A 17761-nucleotide genomic window follows, 5' to 3' on the forward strand; every position below is an offset into this window, starting at 1 on the left:
AGAGGGCAAGCTTATGACAATGGGGCCAACATGAAGGGCAAGCAGCAAGGAGTACAAGCCAGACTGCTAAATCAAATCCCAGAGCCGTGTTCGTCCCATGTGGAGCAGATACTCTAAACCTTGTCATTGCAGATGCTGCCAAATCTTCAGAAGATGCAGTTGTTTTTTGTGTGCATGTGCAAAAGCTCTTAACCTCTTCAGTCGACCCTTTACTTTTTTGAACATTCTGTTAAAAATCGCGCAACATTTCAGCGCCCTGCTACTCATGCCAGGAATATAGTATATGCATTTGCTTAGTCTGTGTGGATAGAAACACTCAGACGTTTAAAAAACTGGTTAAATCACTGCTGTGGCTTTACCAGAACGGCATTTACATCGAAAAGCACAGGAAAAACTGATCACTGAAAATGGGAAAATATATCCATGCGCTACTTGATCCCATTGATAAAGGTGAACCACAATTAATTGACTGAGGTTGCAGTACCTACAGCTTCCACACGGTGTCTAGAGTCTTGTCATTTCCTTCGAGTTTTTTCTTGGTCAAACACATGCAGGACATCAGTATCTAATCCGGTCTAGGACCGGATATTTTCGTTGAGTTTCTAGCCGGACATTTTTCCAGACGGACAGCTAATGATCTTTACATCGCCTCCTGATGAATTTTATTGCTTATTAACGTTTACTAATACCTAAAGTTGCATTACAAACGTATTTCGAGGATGTTTTGTGAAAGTTTATCGTCGACTTTTTGAATTTTAAAAAATGACGTTACGTTTTGAAACAATGTTTTTTTCGTTTATCACACAGTCTACATATAACGATATCTAGGCTTTATATGGACCGATTTAATCGAAATAAAGACCCAAATAGTGTTTATGGGACATCTAGGAGTGCCAACAAAGAAGATGGTGAAAGGTAATGAATGTTTTCTATTTTATTGTGCGGTTTGTGTAACGCCGAAATGCTAATTATTTTGTTTACGTCCCCTGTGGGTCTTTTGGGGTGTTGCATGCTATCAGATAATAGCTTCTCATGCTTTCGCCGAAAAGCATTTTAAAAATCTGACTTGTTGCCTGGATTCACAAGGAGTGTAGCTTTAATTCGATAACCTGCATGTGTATTTTAATGAACTTTTGAGTTTTAACTAATACTATTAGCATTTAGCGTAGCGCATTTGCATTCAGAGTTCTAGTTGGGACACAAGCGTCCCAGTAGAAGCAACAGGTTAACCTTCTTTTCAGCTGGCACAGAAAGATGGTGTATTTTGAAGAAGAACGTGAACATAACCGTGAAGTCATTGAGTGACACAAGATGGGAGAGTATCAAGCTTCTGAGGTTCAGGAGGCATTACTGGAAGCCAGACGGACCATCAACAATCCTGTGGCCAAAGTGGAGGCACAAGCACACGCAGAGGAATTTGGGTCCTGCCTCTTCTTGATTTGTTGTGTCGTATGGTGTGAGATACTGACAATGACGAACAAGGTGAACAAGCTCCTCCAATCCGGCTCAAGGCTGTTGGATATCACAGTGAATTTAATTTCAAATGCAAAGGCATCCCTCACCACACATCGGGAAACTGGATTCTCTGAGGTCCAGACAACAGCTAAAAGTATTTGTGAAGAAATTAATGTGGAGGCTGTTCTGAAAGAGAAGACACTGAGAAACAGCAAGAGGCATTTCAGCTATGAGTCTCCTGATGCACTTTCTCAATTTCCTCCAGACAGTACAGATAGACTGGTGACCATGCTGATGCTGAAAATGCCCAGGCTGTAGAGGGAACCAATGTTAAATCACACAGCTGTATAGGTTTTATTTTACTATTTTGAGACATATAGCTGCAGCCATAGCCTATAGGCTTATGTTTACATTGTATAGTCAAAGCTAATTGTATAATATTGTGAGGAATGGACTAAATACCGGGCAGCAGAGCCAAAGCTCAGTGTTATATTTTGAAAACTTCTTAGGCGTCCCGTTAACGGGACAGTTATAAATCATGCAGAGCCTTGTGTCACGATCACAGATTTTAGAGAAACAACAAATGACGGTACATACAGTATAAGTGTCTTATATCGCCTGAAAGCTTAAATTCTTGTTACTATAACTGCACTGTCCAATTTACAGAGAGAACATGAAGTGTCGTTTTGTTTGATAAAATCTTTTCATATCCTAAAAAAGGTCCATATAGCATGCATGATCGATTTTGTATTTCCACTCGTTCAATTTGCAAATAAAGGAATCTGTGAAAATGTAACCCTAAACATTGTTTCAACTAGTCAAATCACGTTCGTATTTATTCCTCAGCGATCCTAGAAAGTAACTAGACTTCACTACATCGTGAGGGGTGTAGTATCTCCTATAGGACACCAAATTTGGTCAGAGAGCGACACCTTCATGGTATGCCAAGGACGTGGGCAGTCTTCACTTGATTGACTGTAACTTTGTCAAATAAGAAGCAAATCGGGTCAAACAAAGCTAGCTAGATAGCTAATGAGCTGGGCTTTACGGGAAAGCCCGTATCTGTCGCAAAGTGTAGCTGCTAACCTTGTGTGACAGCAAGCCTTTTCCTTTGAAAAAAAAGAATATGGAGAGTTATGAATTTATGAAAACTGTGTGTTTTGCTAATGTTGAACTTATAATATGGCTACTAATACTGTAAAAGCTAAATCAAAGTCCAAGTACACAGATTTGACGATATTCTTGCAGAAAAAAATGTAATGTGAATGTCTCCTTCACGATTTGCCCAAATGTACCTGGGTGACTTCACACTAAAAGTAATGTAGTTTGCTCATACTTTGAGTTATCTGTCTGAATCTTTGTACATAACCTACTGCCATCTTGTGGACACCATAGGAATAACAACCAGAGTGATGGCTAGATATGGGTCCTTTCTGTTGTATTTCAAAGATGGTGGTAGAAAAATGAAAACGGTTGCTTTTACTTTGTATTTTCTTCTTCCAGATCTATTGTTTTATATTCCCTACATTCAAATCACATTTCCATAAACGTCAAACGTCAAAGTGTTTTCTTCAAATGGTACCAAGAATATGCATCTCCTTGCTTCAGGAGCTACAGGCAGTTAGATTTGGGTATGTCGTTGTAGGTGAACATTTTTAAAAAGGGGGCTATCCCTAAGAAGATTCTATAGAAAATATTCTATTCAATAAATATTGTCTGTTTCTACCTCATTCTGTTCTGTATAGGTCTACTAGACCGACAGATGGAGCAAACTGTTTTAAAAGGAGGAATGATTGTAGTGGGAGCACTGGGGTGTCAGGACTGTGTGGCACTTGCAAATTGTTTACATGGCTCACAGGTCAGGTAGGAGGGCCCCTTAGCAGTATTTTGCTTAGGGCCTCAGGATGGTAAGGACCGGCTCTGACTGGGTTTATTAACTAAATGATCCAATTTATAATTTGTAGAACATTTCACACTGGAATAAATGCATCTGAGGGACAGTCGCTTAATACACATTACCATAACACTGACTGAATGACAAGCTACTACTTACTAGCCTGCATTCTATTACTTTGTTACTGAATTATAACATACTGTACCATACTGTTAAAACTAACTACACATTTCACACATTAACACTCTATACAGTATTAGCACGAAAGGTTTATTAATTGACTATTTTAGATCATGATAAACAAAAAATATGAATAATAATAAAGTTTTTTATTTTTATTAAGTACAAACCTATAATCTATGCACTATGCAATTAGAGAGAGATCCAGAATCCAGACGAATACTATGTATGTCTGAAGCCCATATGATTTGATTACGTAAGGTGAAAGAGTCGGTCCTTGCAGGTGGCTGGACTAACCTGTGGCTGGGATAGACAGGTGCTGAGTGATTTGAATGATGCTGCTTCCATTTCTGCTCAGGCCAAAATGCAAATCCCTGAGCAGGTTGAAGTTGCATCTGTTTGTGTGTGAGTGAGCGGGTGTGTGTGCGTGCCTGAATGTGTATGTGCGCATTTGCAAGCAAATCCTATCGATATGTTTTGATAGGACTTCCAGTCAAATAAAATAACTATCATGCAATGGTGCTCAATTCATCAACACCCACAGGTGTGTTTATGTAAATAACAAGTGACTTGTTAGGAAGAACACAGGAGAGAGAGCTTTGTCTAAAATCACTCATGCATGTCGGTGTTGTACAACTGGGTTGGAGAACTACTAATATTGCATACCAAGGTTCAAGTTGCCAAACCAACTAGGGTAGGTTATTTAACATTTTAACATCAAAGACTATGTGATCTTCGACTAAACACTTTACAGCTCATGTTTTAATTGACTTCTGGGACAATGCTAAATGTTTTGACTGACATAACAGTAGACCTACGTATAACTAAGCATTTTTGGGTATGTTAGTTTCAGTATATTGCATCAGTATTTTGCCAACAATATCTGAAAACATAATCACGAATCGTATACTCTACCCTCTCTCATATCTCAGTGGGCTTGGATATTGTCCCAATAGGATGAATGATTCTTCAGGAAACCACACTTACCTTGACAAGTGGGATGTTTGCTTGGTCCAGGGCAATGTTGTACCAGTGCTTTGCCATTCTGCCCAGGCCCTGTGCTTCCTCCTGGGGACGCCAGCCTTAGTCTGGTGCCTCTGGCTCTCTGGAGTAGAAGTCTCTCTGGAGGTGTCAAACCCACCCAGATCTTCCCTATTAACCTGTTTGCAGTGGAGCTGGTGTTCTGTGTTGAGGGTCTCCTTGAGATGGTCAGCTACCTAATTAGCCAGAATGTCTTGCTACGGCAGGCTATTTATGTCCTATATTACCCCACCTGGACCTGCAGGCCCCTGCTCCAGAGCTGCATCTGTGTGGAGAGATACCTGGCGGTGGCTCAACCTGTGGCTTTCCTCAAGTACAGACTCCGGAGGTACAGGGTGGTGTGTTCAACCCTGGTCTGGCTGCTGTCGCTCGCTTTTGCATGTTCTCCTGTCGCTTCAAAGGGTTATGAAGAAGCCGCAGCTTACGTGCTCATTGGTGTCTATTGCCTTGGAGTGGCCCATTTCACTCTGCTGCTTCTTCATCCTCGTGTGCTGAAGCAGCCTGGTCCAGGAGAGGTAGAAGGGGGCAGAGGGGGAGAAGAAAAACAGGGGATGACAGACTCACATAAGATGAGAGCTTTGGGATCGTCTTAACCAACCTGGTGATCATCTTGGGGAGCTCCATCCCGGTGGTTGTTGGTTGGGCCACCCTGTCATCCAGTTCTGGCATAATCTGCAATGTCTTCCCTATGTTATTGATTGTTAACATTTTTAGTGTCATGATCTCGCCCTTCTGCATCTCAACCGAGAGGGAAGGTTGCCATGCCGAAGAGGGCCAGAGTTACGTTAGACTTACAGTTGCAGGCACAAAAAGTACAGGTTTTTCGGACAAAATATTGCTAAGAGAGGATATAGCATTGCAGTAAATTTTATTACAATTCTTCTAATGCTGCGGCGCAGATCACTTCTTGGTACCTGCATCTGTAGTTTAAAACATACAGTTGAAGTCGGAAGTTTACATACACCTTAGCAAAATACATTTAAACTCAGTTTTTCACAATTCCTGACATTTAATCCTACTAAAATGCCAGGTTTTAGGCAAGTTAGGATCACAACTTTATTTTAAGAATGTGAAATGTCAGAATAATAGAGAAAATTATTTATTTCAGCTTTTATTTCTGTCATCACATTCCCAGTGGGTCAGAAGTTTGCATACATTCAATTAGTATTTGGTAGCATTGGCTTTAAATTGTTTAACATGGGTCAAACAATTTGGTTAGCCTTCCACAAGTTTCCCACAATAAGTTGGGTGAATTTTGGCCCGTTCCTCCTGACAGAGCTGGTGTAACTGAGTCAGGCTTGTAGGCCTTCTTGCTCGCACACGCTTTTTCAGTTCTGCCCACAAATGTTCTACAGGATGGAGGTCAGGGCTTTGTGATGGCCACTTCAATACCTTGACTTTGTTGTCCTTAAGCCATTTTGCCACAACTTTGGAAGTATTTTGTTCCATCAGACCAGAGGACATTTCTCCAAATGTCTTTGTCCCTATGTGCAGTTGCAAACCGTAGTCTGCCTTTATGTCGATTTTGGAGCATTGGCATCTTCCTTGCTGAGTGGCCTTTCAGGTTATGTTGATAAAGGGCTCGTTTTACTGTGGATGTTGTTCTGGGATTGATTTTCACTTTTCACAACAAAGTATGTTCATCTCTAGGACACAGAATGCATCTCCTTCTTAATAGGTATGAAGGTTGCGTGGTCCATTGGTGCTTATACTTGCGTGCTTTTGTTTGTACAGATGAATGTGGTACTTTCAGGCATTTTGAAATTGCTCCCAGGGATGAACCAGACTTGTGTAGGTTTTAAAAAAAAAATCTGAGGTCTTGACTGATTTCTTTTGATTTTCCCAAGATGTCAAGCAAAGGCACTGAGTTTGAAGGTAGGCCTTGAAATACAGGTGCACCTCCAATTGACTCAAATGATGTCAGTTAGCCTAAGCTGTTTAAAAGACATAGTCAACTTAGTGTATGTCAACTTCTGACCCACTGGAGTTGTGATACAGTGAATTATAAATGAAGTAATCTGTCTGTAATAAATTGTTGGAAAAATTACTTGTGTCATGTACAAAGTAGATGTCCTACCGGACTTGCCAAAACTATAGTTTGTTAACCAGAAATTTGTGGAGTGGTTGAAAAATGAGTTTTAATGACTCCAACCTAAGTGTATGTAAACTTTCGACTTCAACTGTACATGGACTCCATTTCTCAGATTATCATCCATTACCATTACTTTTAATTATATTGTTAAGGGTTTTTACATGTTTTATACAGTAAGTGGATTATGGTTAAACTCAACAGTCTGTTTGGGGGAGGGTGATTTTGTGTGTAAAATTGTCAAGTTATTAGTTGTTGTATAGTTGAGTGAAATTAGCGTTCTCACAATTCCAACCTATTCCTTAATCTTTTGCTTGGTTTTACAAAATGTAATCCCAAAAAATATAAAATACTATTTTAACTTTCCAAAACCATATGTTAACTTGTATTTAATACTGTAAAGCTGTTGCTTCTCTACATTTGACTGATGTTATATATTGAATTGTACTGCTACAGGTTTTAAAATAAGTGTGGAATAAAGCAAATCTGATTGATTCAACAGTTCAGGTCCCTGTCTGTCACTTCTGATTACTTTATGGTCAGTTATGTACGGATTAACATTTTTACAGTCAATATCTTAAAATGACCATAAAAGCTGAGCGCTAACCCAAGTTGTAAAGCTTATAGAGGGTTGCCAGGTAACATACACCGCCTCCCGGTGGCCGTGTTGGAAGACCACCGCATCAATTATTTTGTCAACAACAGCTGAGTGCTACCCCAAGCTACAAGTCAACAGTGCCTAAAACTTCTTCATTCATCCTCATTGTCCATTTCTGTGCTGTATTTGATGTGGCGGTTCTAGCTTGTATGGCTCCCTGGGCGAAACCACCCTTCAGCACCAACCTACCCTAGCCCCCCTCCCCATCTCATACTTCTGAGTGTGAGACCTTCCCAGGCAGTAGCCTGCCTAGCTCACAAACTAGAATCAGGGCGCCCACTCCGACAAGGTTACGGTGACATGATATCATTGAGGTGATAGATAGAATGAGCGATAGAAAACCGATCGCGCGCCCTGTGCCACCCACGGCAAAATGCCGCCCTGGGTGGCTGCCCATGTCGCCTATACCTACATCCGCCACTGTGTATTTGGCTGCACTAACCAGGCTGAGAAGACAACGGGTAAAATATATTTTTTACAGATCAATCATGAAACACCAAGGAGATAAGACTCAAGAACATTCAGAACAGCAAACAAACCTTTGTAGTTGAGCTACGGCATTGCACTACCACAGCAGTTGAGTCAGATAATTTCATATCTATTTAAGTGACAGAATACCGGCACTGTTAGCCACGTAAGTGTATTAAACATTAAATTACCTCATGGCTGAATTAGTAACAGTGTAATCTTAATTATTTCTAGGATGAGAAATCAATGAAGTACCAGTTGTGATTGGTAGAAGAGGTAGTAGTTATATTTATTAAGGTAAAGTTGTACTGGTAGTGTTTCTTTGTAGAACAACATGATAGAAGACCAACTAATAATTAGTGTGGGTACAATTTTTTCCAAATTAGCTCCATAATATCGACAGAAACATGCAAACGTCGTTTAGAATCAATCCTCAATGTGTTTTTCACAATTCTATTCGATGAAAAATCATTCCTGGCAGTTCTCATCAGAGCCAAACGGAAAAATACTGCAGCTGGCGGGCGGCTCTGGCAATCTTCCAATGATATGCCTCCTGGCTGGCGGGCGACTCCTAGCTCCTCCACAGCCATATAAGGAGTCATTGCCTGGCTGGCGGGCGGCTCCAGAGGTGGGACTGGCTGGCAAGGGTCCTAAACTTTGGCGGCTCCTGGCTGGCAGGTGGCTCTGGCTGGCTCTGGCTGACTGGCTGGGGGCGGCTCTGGCGGCTCCTGGCTGGCTCCTGGCTGGCGGGCGGCTCTGGCGGCTCCTGGCTGGCAGGCGGCTCTGGCGGCTCCTCCTGACTGGCGGGGGCCTGACTCGGCGGCTCCTGACTGGGCGGGCAGCTCCTGGCGGCTCCTGACAGACGGGCTGGCGGGCGGCTCCTGGCTGGCGGCTCTGGCGGCTCCTGGCTGGCAGGCGGCTCTGGCGGCTCCTCGCGGGCAGCTCCTGGCTGGCGGGCGGCTCCTGGCTGGCGGGCGGCTCCTGGCTGGCGGGCGGCTCCTGACTGGCGGGTGGCTCTGGTGGCTCCTGACTGGCGGGCGGCTCTGGCGGCTCCTGACTGGCGGGCGGCTCTGGCGGCTCCTGACTGGCGGGCGGCTCTGGCGGCTCCTGACAGACGGGCGGCTCTGAAGGCTCAGGACAGACGGGCGGCTCTGACGGCTCAGGACAGACGGGCAGCTCAGGCTTGCCGAGGCGCACTGTAGGCCTGGTGCGTGGTGCCGGAACTGGTGGTACCGGACTGGTGACACGCACCCTCAAGGCTAGTGCGGGAGGAGGAACAGGGTGTACTGGACTCTGGAGACCGACAGGAGGCTTGGTGTGTGGTACCGGACTGGGAACACACACCACTGGGCAAGTGCGGGGAGGAGGAACAGGGTGTATAGGGCTCTGGAGATGCACAGAAAGCCTGGTGCGTAGTGTAGGCACTGGTGGTACTGGGCTGGTGCGAGTAGGTGGCACCGGATAGACCGGACCGTGAAGGCGCACAGGAGGTCTGGAGCACCGAGCCTGCCCAACCTTACCTGTTTGAATGCTCCCCGTAGCCAGGCCAGTGCAGCGAGGTGGAATAGCCCGCACTGGAATGTGCTGGCGAACCGGGGACACCATGCGTAAGGCTGGTGCCATGTACACCGGCCCGAGGAGACGCACTGGAGACCAGATGCGTTGAGACCAGATGCTTCATGGCACCTGGCTCAATGCCCACTCTAGCCCGGCCGATACGAGGTGCTGGAATGTACCGCACCGGGCTATGCCCATGCACCGGGGACACCGTGCGCTCCACCGCATAACACGGGGCCTGCCCGGTACGACGCTCTCCACGGTAAGCACGGGGAGTTGGCTCAGGTCTCCTACCTGGCTTAACACCACTCCCAGTGTCCCCCCCTCCCCCAATACATTTTGGGGGCTGCCTCTCTGGCTTCCTTCCGCGCCGCCGTGCTTGTTTCGCCAATTCCATTCTCCTGTATCCCTCCTCGCACTGATCCAGCAAATTTTGGTGGGTTATTCTGTCACGTTCGTCGTATGGTGGATAACCCACAACCCACAATACAAAACAGGCTACCTAAATATGGTTCCCAATCAGAGACAAAGCAAAACACCTGCCTCTGATTGAGAACCATATCAGGCCAAACACAGAAATAGACAAACCAGACATACAACATAGAATGCCCACACAGATCACACACAGTTCACACCCTGACCAACCAAAACATAAAACATACAAAGCAAACTCTGGTCAGGGCGTGACATATACATTTATCGCTTTCCAAATAAACGTTATATTTCCATGGAAATACTGTACATAGTATTAGCACTCTAGTAATATTAGCACCATAGATATCTCTATTTTAGATCATTATAAATACACAAAAAAACTATTAAAAAGTCACTTGTTAGAGAAATGTATTAGTGTTTACATATAGAATGTATTTGTATATTAAGATATCACATGATTTACCTTTAAATGGAAGTAAAAACCTATACTTTATGCACAATGTAATTACAGAGATCTGGAATCCAAATAGCCTAATTCTGTATATGTCTGAAGCCCATATGATTTGATTATGTAAGGTGAAAGAGTCAGCCCTTGCAGGTGGCTGGGTTAACCTGTGGCTGGGAAAGACGGGTGCTGAGTGATACGAGTGATGATGCTTTAAGTTCTGTTCAAGCCAAAATGCAAATCCATGAGCAGATTGAAATTGAATCTGTGTGTGTGTGTGTGTGTGTGTGTGTGTGTGTGTGTGTGTGTGTGTGTGTGTGTTCGTTCAAGCATGTGCATCTTGTTAATCTGTGTTATACTCCTTCATGATCTGTTTTGACATCTATTCAAATAAACTGCTCAATTCATCACTGAACACAGGTGTGTGTATGTAAATAACGCAACACGTGACTTGTTAGGAAAAACACAGGCCAGAGAGCTTGGGCAAAAATCACTCATACATGTACTGTAGGTGTTGTACCATTGGGTTGGACACAGGTTGTCAGGAGAAGGAACTTCACATATCACAAAGCAAGCTTCGAGCTACCAAAACAACTAGGGTAGGTTAATTCATATTTTAACATCATTGAGTACGTTATCTCAGGCTAACTGTTTTACATCTCCTAGTCATGTTTTCATTCAGAATTTGAGACAATGCACTGACAAGAACAGTAGACCTACGTACAGTACCTTCAGAAAGTATTCAGACTCCTTGACTTTTGAACATTGTGACGTAACAGCCTTCTCCTAAAATGAAATCATTTTTTTTCTCTGATCAATCTACACACAACAGCCCATAACGACAAAGCAAAAAAACGCAACAAGCTTGCCGCACCTGTACTTGGGGAGTTTCCCTCTCTGCAGATCCTCAAGCTCTGTCAGGATGGATGGGGAGTTGCTGCACAGGTATTTTCAGGTCTCTTCAGAGATGTTTGATCGGGTTAAAGTTCAGGCTCTGGCTAGGCCACTCAAGGACATTGAGACTTTTCCCAAAGCCTCTCCTGCGTTGTCTTGGCTGTGTACTCAGGGTCGTTGTCCTGCTGGAAGGAGAACCTTCACAACCAGTCTGAGGTCCTGAGCGCTATGGAGCAGGTTGTCATCAACCATCGCTCTACACTTGAATCCATTCATCTTTCCTTCAATCCTGACTAGTCTCCAAGTCCTTGCTGCTGAAAATCATCCCACAGCATGATGCTGCCACCAACATGCTTCAACATAGGGATGGTGCAAGACCAGAGAATCGTGTTTCTCATGGACTGAGAGTCCAAGTGGGCTGTCTGTGCATTTTACTAAGGAGTTACTTCCGTGTGTTCACTCTACCATAAAGACCTGATTGGTGTAGTGCTGCAGAGATGGTTGCCTTCTGGAACATTCTCCCATCTCCAGAGAGGAACCCTAGAGCTCCGTCAGAGTGAGAATCGGGTTCTTGGTCTCCTCCCTGTCCAAGGCCCTTCTCCCCCGATTACGCTGTTTGGCCAGGCGGCTAGCTCTAGGAAGAGTCTTATTGGTTCCAAACCTCTTCCCTTTAAGAATGATGGAGGCCACTGTGTTCTTGGGCACCTTCAATGCTGCAGAATTGTTTTGGTACCCTTCCCCAGATCGGTCCTGGACACAATTCTGTCTTGGATCTCTGCAGACTTTTTCATCCACCTCATGGCTTGGTTTTTGCTCTGACATGCACTGTCAACTGTGGGACCTCATATGGACAGGTGTGTGCCTTTCCAAATCGTGTCCAATCAATTGAATTTACCACAGGTGGACTTCAAGCAAGTTGTAGAAACATCTCAAGGAAGATCAATAGAAACATGATGCACCTACTTTACGACTCAAAATCAATCATCAAGTTCGCAGACGACCCAACAGTAGTAGGCTTGATAACCAAAAACGATGAGACAGCCTACAGGGAGGTGGTGAGGGCTGTGTATTTTGGTGCTAGGAAAATAACCTCTCACTCAACGTAAATAAAACTATGGAGATTATCGTAGACTTCAGGAAACATCAGAGGGAGCACCCTCCTATCCACAGTGATGGGTCCGCAGTGGAGAAGCTGGAAAGATTCATGTTCCTCGGCCTACACATCACTGACAAACTGAAATTGTCCACCCATACAGACAGTGTGGTGAAAAAGGCACAACAGCGCCTCTTCAACCTCAGGAGGCTAAAGAAATTTGTTGTAACACCTAAAACCCTCAAACCTTTACAGATTCACATTTGAGAACATCCTATCGTGTTGTATCACCACCTTGTATGGCAACTGCACCGGCCATAACCGTAATACTCTCCAGAAGGTGGTGCGGTCTGCCCAACGCTTTACAGGGGACAAACTTCCCGCCCTCCTGGACACCTACAGCACCCGATGCCACAGGAAGGCCAAAAAGATCAAAGACATCAACCACCCGAGCCACTTCCTGTTCACCCCGCTATCATCCAGAAGGCATGGTCAGTACAGGTGCATCAAAGCTGGGACCGAGAGACAAAAAGAACGCCATCACCAACACAGAGGCGGCTGCATATAGACATAGATTAGAAATCACTGGCCACTTTAAGGATAGAACACTAGCCACTTTAGTAATGCATCACTCATCTCTATGTATAAACTGCACTCTACACTATTCTACGGTATCTTAGTCACTAAATGTGTGTTTATATCACCCATCTCATATGTATATACTGGATTCTACACTACGTCACTGACTGCTAAACAGCGATCTCTAGCACATCAGATAGTGCTGCCTGTAGACAAATTAGAAATCACTGTCCACCTTAAGGAAATGAAACACTAGCCACTTTATTAATGTTTCCATATCTCGCACTACTCATCGCATATGTATAAACTGTACGTAATAAAATTATTTGGTATCTTAGTCACTTTATTTGTGTTTACATACTGCATCACCAATTTTTTATGTACTGTATCAGCCCAGCCTCACATCCAATTCGCGCATATATGTACAAAATGTATTTCAGAAGATTTTGTGTGTTTTTGTGCATTTTTGTGTGGTTTAATTCGTTCGAAAATACACTAATTTATGTGCTACTTAATTCGTGCAAAAAAGACACGAATTTAACCAGTAAGCACACAAGCCTTTGCAACAACCATATACGCGACTATACCTTACCCTAACCTTAACCATTCTACTAACTATACCTAATCCTAACTCCAACTGGACCTAACCCCAACCCCCACCCTACAGATGGCCTACACGCATATGTGTGGAGTGCACCTCCTCCCTTCCCCCCTCCGGTTTCCACTTGTCAGAGATGGAAGTGGATCAACCGACTCAAAACTAGAAACCAAACTCCTAGGTTGCACAATGCTTTCCACATCCGTTGACAAGAGGACCTAGACATCATGACCACACCACTCGATATGGACACATGGCAACCAACCGAGGACCAAACGTAAGGTGCGCAACTCAAGAGATTTTGCCTGATCCTACATCGAGTTTAAGAACAAAAATTAAATAAACTATCGCGTCTATATGGTTGTTGAAAAGGCTTGTGTGTAGCCTACTGGTTAAATTTGTGTCTTTTCACACGAATTAAGAAGCACATAAATTTGTGTCTTTTCTCACGAATTAAGCCAGAAAAACGCACAAAAACGCACGAAATTAGCTGGAATGCATTTTGTACATATTTGCACGAATTGATTGTGAGACTCTGTTGACTGTATATACTGTACAGTATGCCACTGTATCTTAGTCCAATGCCGCCCTGATTTACAGTGTATTTATATATTCTCAATCCATTCTTTAGTTAGATTTGTGTATTTGGGTAAATGTTGTGAAACTGTTAGATATTATTTGTTAGATATTACTGCACTGCCAGAGCTAGAAGCACAAGCATTTCACTACACCCGCGGTAACATATGCTAACCACGTGTATGTGACCAATAAAATGCGATTTGTATTTCAGTTTGTTTAATACATTTGCAAACATGTAAAAAAAGGTGTTTTTGCTTTGTCATGATTGGTTATATTGCTGAGGAGTGTATTTAAAAAAAATCAATTTTAGAATAAGGCTGCAAAATAACAAAATGTGGAAAAGGTCAATGGGTCTGAATACTTTCCGAAGGTACATACAATGATCTTGTATATATTGCATCAGTATGTTATATATGTAAAGGCATGAATCTCCCCTCTCATTTCTCAGTGGGCTCCAATTCTACTGTTCAACAAGGATGAATGACACAGGAGAGCAAACTTACCTTAACAACTGGGATGCTTGCTTGGACCAGTTCTTTGTTGTGACAGTGCTGACCTTTGCTACCCAGGCCCTGTGCATCTTCCTGGGGATACCAGCTCTGGTCTGGTGCCTCTGGCTCTCTCTGAGTGGAAGTCCCTCTGGAGGTCTCAAACCCACCCAGGTCTTCCCTATTAACCTCTTCACAGTGGAGCTGATGATCTGTGTCGAGGGTCTCCTTGAGTTGATCAGCTACCTATTCATCCAGAAGGCTATAATGTTACGGCAGGCTGTGTATTTCCTCTACAACCTCTCCTGGACCTGCAGGCCCCTGATCCAGAGCTGCATCTGTGTGGAGAGATACCTGGCGGTGGTCCAACCTGTGGCTTTCCTCAAGTACAGACTCCGGAGGTACAGGGTGGTGTGTTCAACTCTGGTCTGGGTGTCATCCCTCACTAATACATGTTTTGCTATCCTTTTAATGAGTTATGACGAAATCATAGTTTATGTGCTCATTAGTGTCTATTGCCTTGGGGTGGCTGTCATTTCTCTCTGCTGCTTCTTCATCCTGCGTGTGTTGAAGCAGCCTGGTCCAGGAGAGGTGGAGAGGGGCAGAGGGGGAGAGAAGAAACAGGGGACGACAGACCCACGCAAGATGAGAGCTTTTGGTATCATCTTAACCAACCTGGTGATCATCTTGGCAAGCTCCATCCCGGTGGTTGTTAGTTGGGCCACACTGTCATCCAGTCTTGACATCACCTGCAATGTCTACCCCATGTTGCAGATCGGTAACATCTTCAGTGTCCTGGTCTCACCCCTGATGCACCTCTACAGAGAGGGAAGGCTGCCATGCCGCAGAGGGACAGAGACACGTTAGACTTACAGTTGAGGGCTCTAAAAGTACAGGTTGTTGTGACAAACTATCACTAGGAGATGATAGAGCATTGTGTTAAATACGCATTGAATTAAAAATGTTCTGTCAATATTACGGCTCAACCTAATGTATTAGATGCTGAAACCGTATGTAAAACCTATGTAGATGCGACAAAGGCAAAGAATAATGTGTGATCTTATATTTGATCAGGTTTGTTTAATTTGGTGGCATGGACTGTAACGATAGCATTTTGTGAGATACAGCATGTTAGCATTAGAATTGTGGTTTACAAAAGCTGCATCACTTGTTTAGCATTCATAGTGAATGTTGGATTGTTTAATTAATTACACAGTTACTATTAGGATCGGGTGGCTTGATAGTGTATTAGAACTATTCATTTAGCATCAGCATTAAGGACTGGATTGTCTTCTTCATGTTATGTTCTACATTGAATTTAGGATCCTTCTCTGTCATTAAGATTACATAATGATATTTAAATGTATGGGGACTGACTGTGCATGATTCTTGGCTAATGGTGTCATCGTGAAGTTGCATCTACACTGGAGAAAGAAAAACATAGCCGCTGATGTAAACATTGGCTATTTGAATGGCAGATGTACCTTAATTAAAAAGTGAATACATTTGTTAGATATAGGCTACTCTAGATGAGTATAATCTTGTTCTGAGCGCTCTTCACAGCATACTGTAGGTTCTAAACCCAAACCCCTAGACGCTCATTCTATCCCAATAAGAACAAGCCACAGAAGGTACAGTGAAACTCAATGTCTTACGTTGTCTGAAAAACCATAGTAACTTCAATAAATTTGTAAAAACAACATTGACTATCTTTGTGTTTTATATTACTTCACATGATGAAACATTTTACGTGCTACAACTCTTCAGATACACAAATTACTATTCTTCTTCAGCTCGTACTATTCTTCAGACGACAATAACACAGGACATGTAGCAATGAAGGAACCAAAATCCTGATCCAGTCAGGTTTAACCACACCAGGGGGTTTGACTATTATGACTCCTGGTACTGACTCCTCAACTTCCTCCTGGGCCTGGTCACCAACACCTAGTACCTGTGGCTGGTGGAGGATGGCTCTGTCCTGGTGAACCAGGAGATCTTCACCATCAACCAGTCTGGCATTGATCATCTCTGCTGCCTCTACTCACCTCTATCGGTCACCAACGTCCTCTTCATCAAAAGTTTGACCATTCATTTTGCCAGGCTTTGGCTTGGTATAGATAGAACGGCCGCTGTTCCAGTGCTGCATCTGTGTGGAGCTCTACCTGGTGGTGATCTACCCTGTGGTCTCTCTCAAGTACAGACCCCTGAGGTACAGGGAGGCATGTGTGACCGTAAAATGGGTTGCCTACACTCTGTCTCCTTGTGTTAATGGGTGCTACCAGAGGCAGAATCAAATTCAACGCTGGGATTTTCACTGCGGTTCTGTTCATGAATGTGTTTCGCAGTGTCTTCATACTGAGGGTGCTGAGAAGAGAGCATCCAGTACAGTACAGATTATCCTGTTAACCTTGATACTGAACTACTCTCCTACGATCATCAGGGCAATCCTTCAGGATCATATTTCTTTGAGATCATTCAGGTGTATTCTGACCCCCATTACTTTCTCCTTCAGCGTGTTGGGTAGCTTTACTCAGCATCTCCTCTACCTCCACAGGGCTGGGAAACTGACCTGCACCGGGGGTTAACCCTCTAGAGTCTAATCCCTGTCTTAACCGGAGAGGGAGAAATGTTTTAAGATGGTCATACTAAGGATAATTTAGCTCTTTGATTTAGAATTTGAAGATCCCTTATTATGGTATGAAACACTGAATTTGTCATTACTGCTATTAGCCAATAGAAACACAAATAACTGACTCAGGGAACAACAGATATTTTCAATTTTTTTGGGGGGACTACATTTTTTCTGAAGTGTCTGTCCAATATCTGATCGATATAAGAAAGATCAGGCAACTTAAAAAAAAAAATATATATATATACACACATATATACTCATATATACATATACACCTTATTTTAGGCACCAAAGTATCTCCATATATACTTCCATCATTTCTGATGGAGAGAAGGATAACTTCTTCTCTATAACAAGAGAAGGATGACTCCATTACTCATGTTATCGCAGTAGCATTGCTCGTTTGTTGTTTAGAGGTTTTAACATTTTCAATACAGTAAGTGGTTTATGGTTATACTCAAGTGTGTGTTTGGAGGAGGGGATTTGTGTGTGTAAAATTGCCATTTTATTTGTTGTTGTATAGCTGAGTAAAATTAGCGTTAACATTTTGTCGATTTTACACCTCATTCTCACAATTCCAACCTACTCCAAACTGTTTTTCTTTAACAAAATGTAACCTCGAAAAATATATACTACTATTTTAACTTTGCAAAAGCATCTTTTAACTTGCATT

This window comes from Oncorhynchus nerka, unplaced genomic scaffold (assembly GCF_034236695.1).
Source record: "Oncorhynchus nerka isolate Pitt River unplaced genomic scaffold, Oner_Uvic_2.0 unplaced_scaffold_1467, whole genome shotgun sequence".
In the NCBI taxonomy this organism is placed as follows: domain Eukaryota; kingdom Metazoa; phylum Chordata; class Actinopteri; order Salmoniformes; family Salmonidae; genus Oncorhynchus; species Oncorhynchus nerka.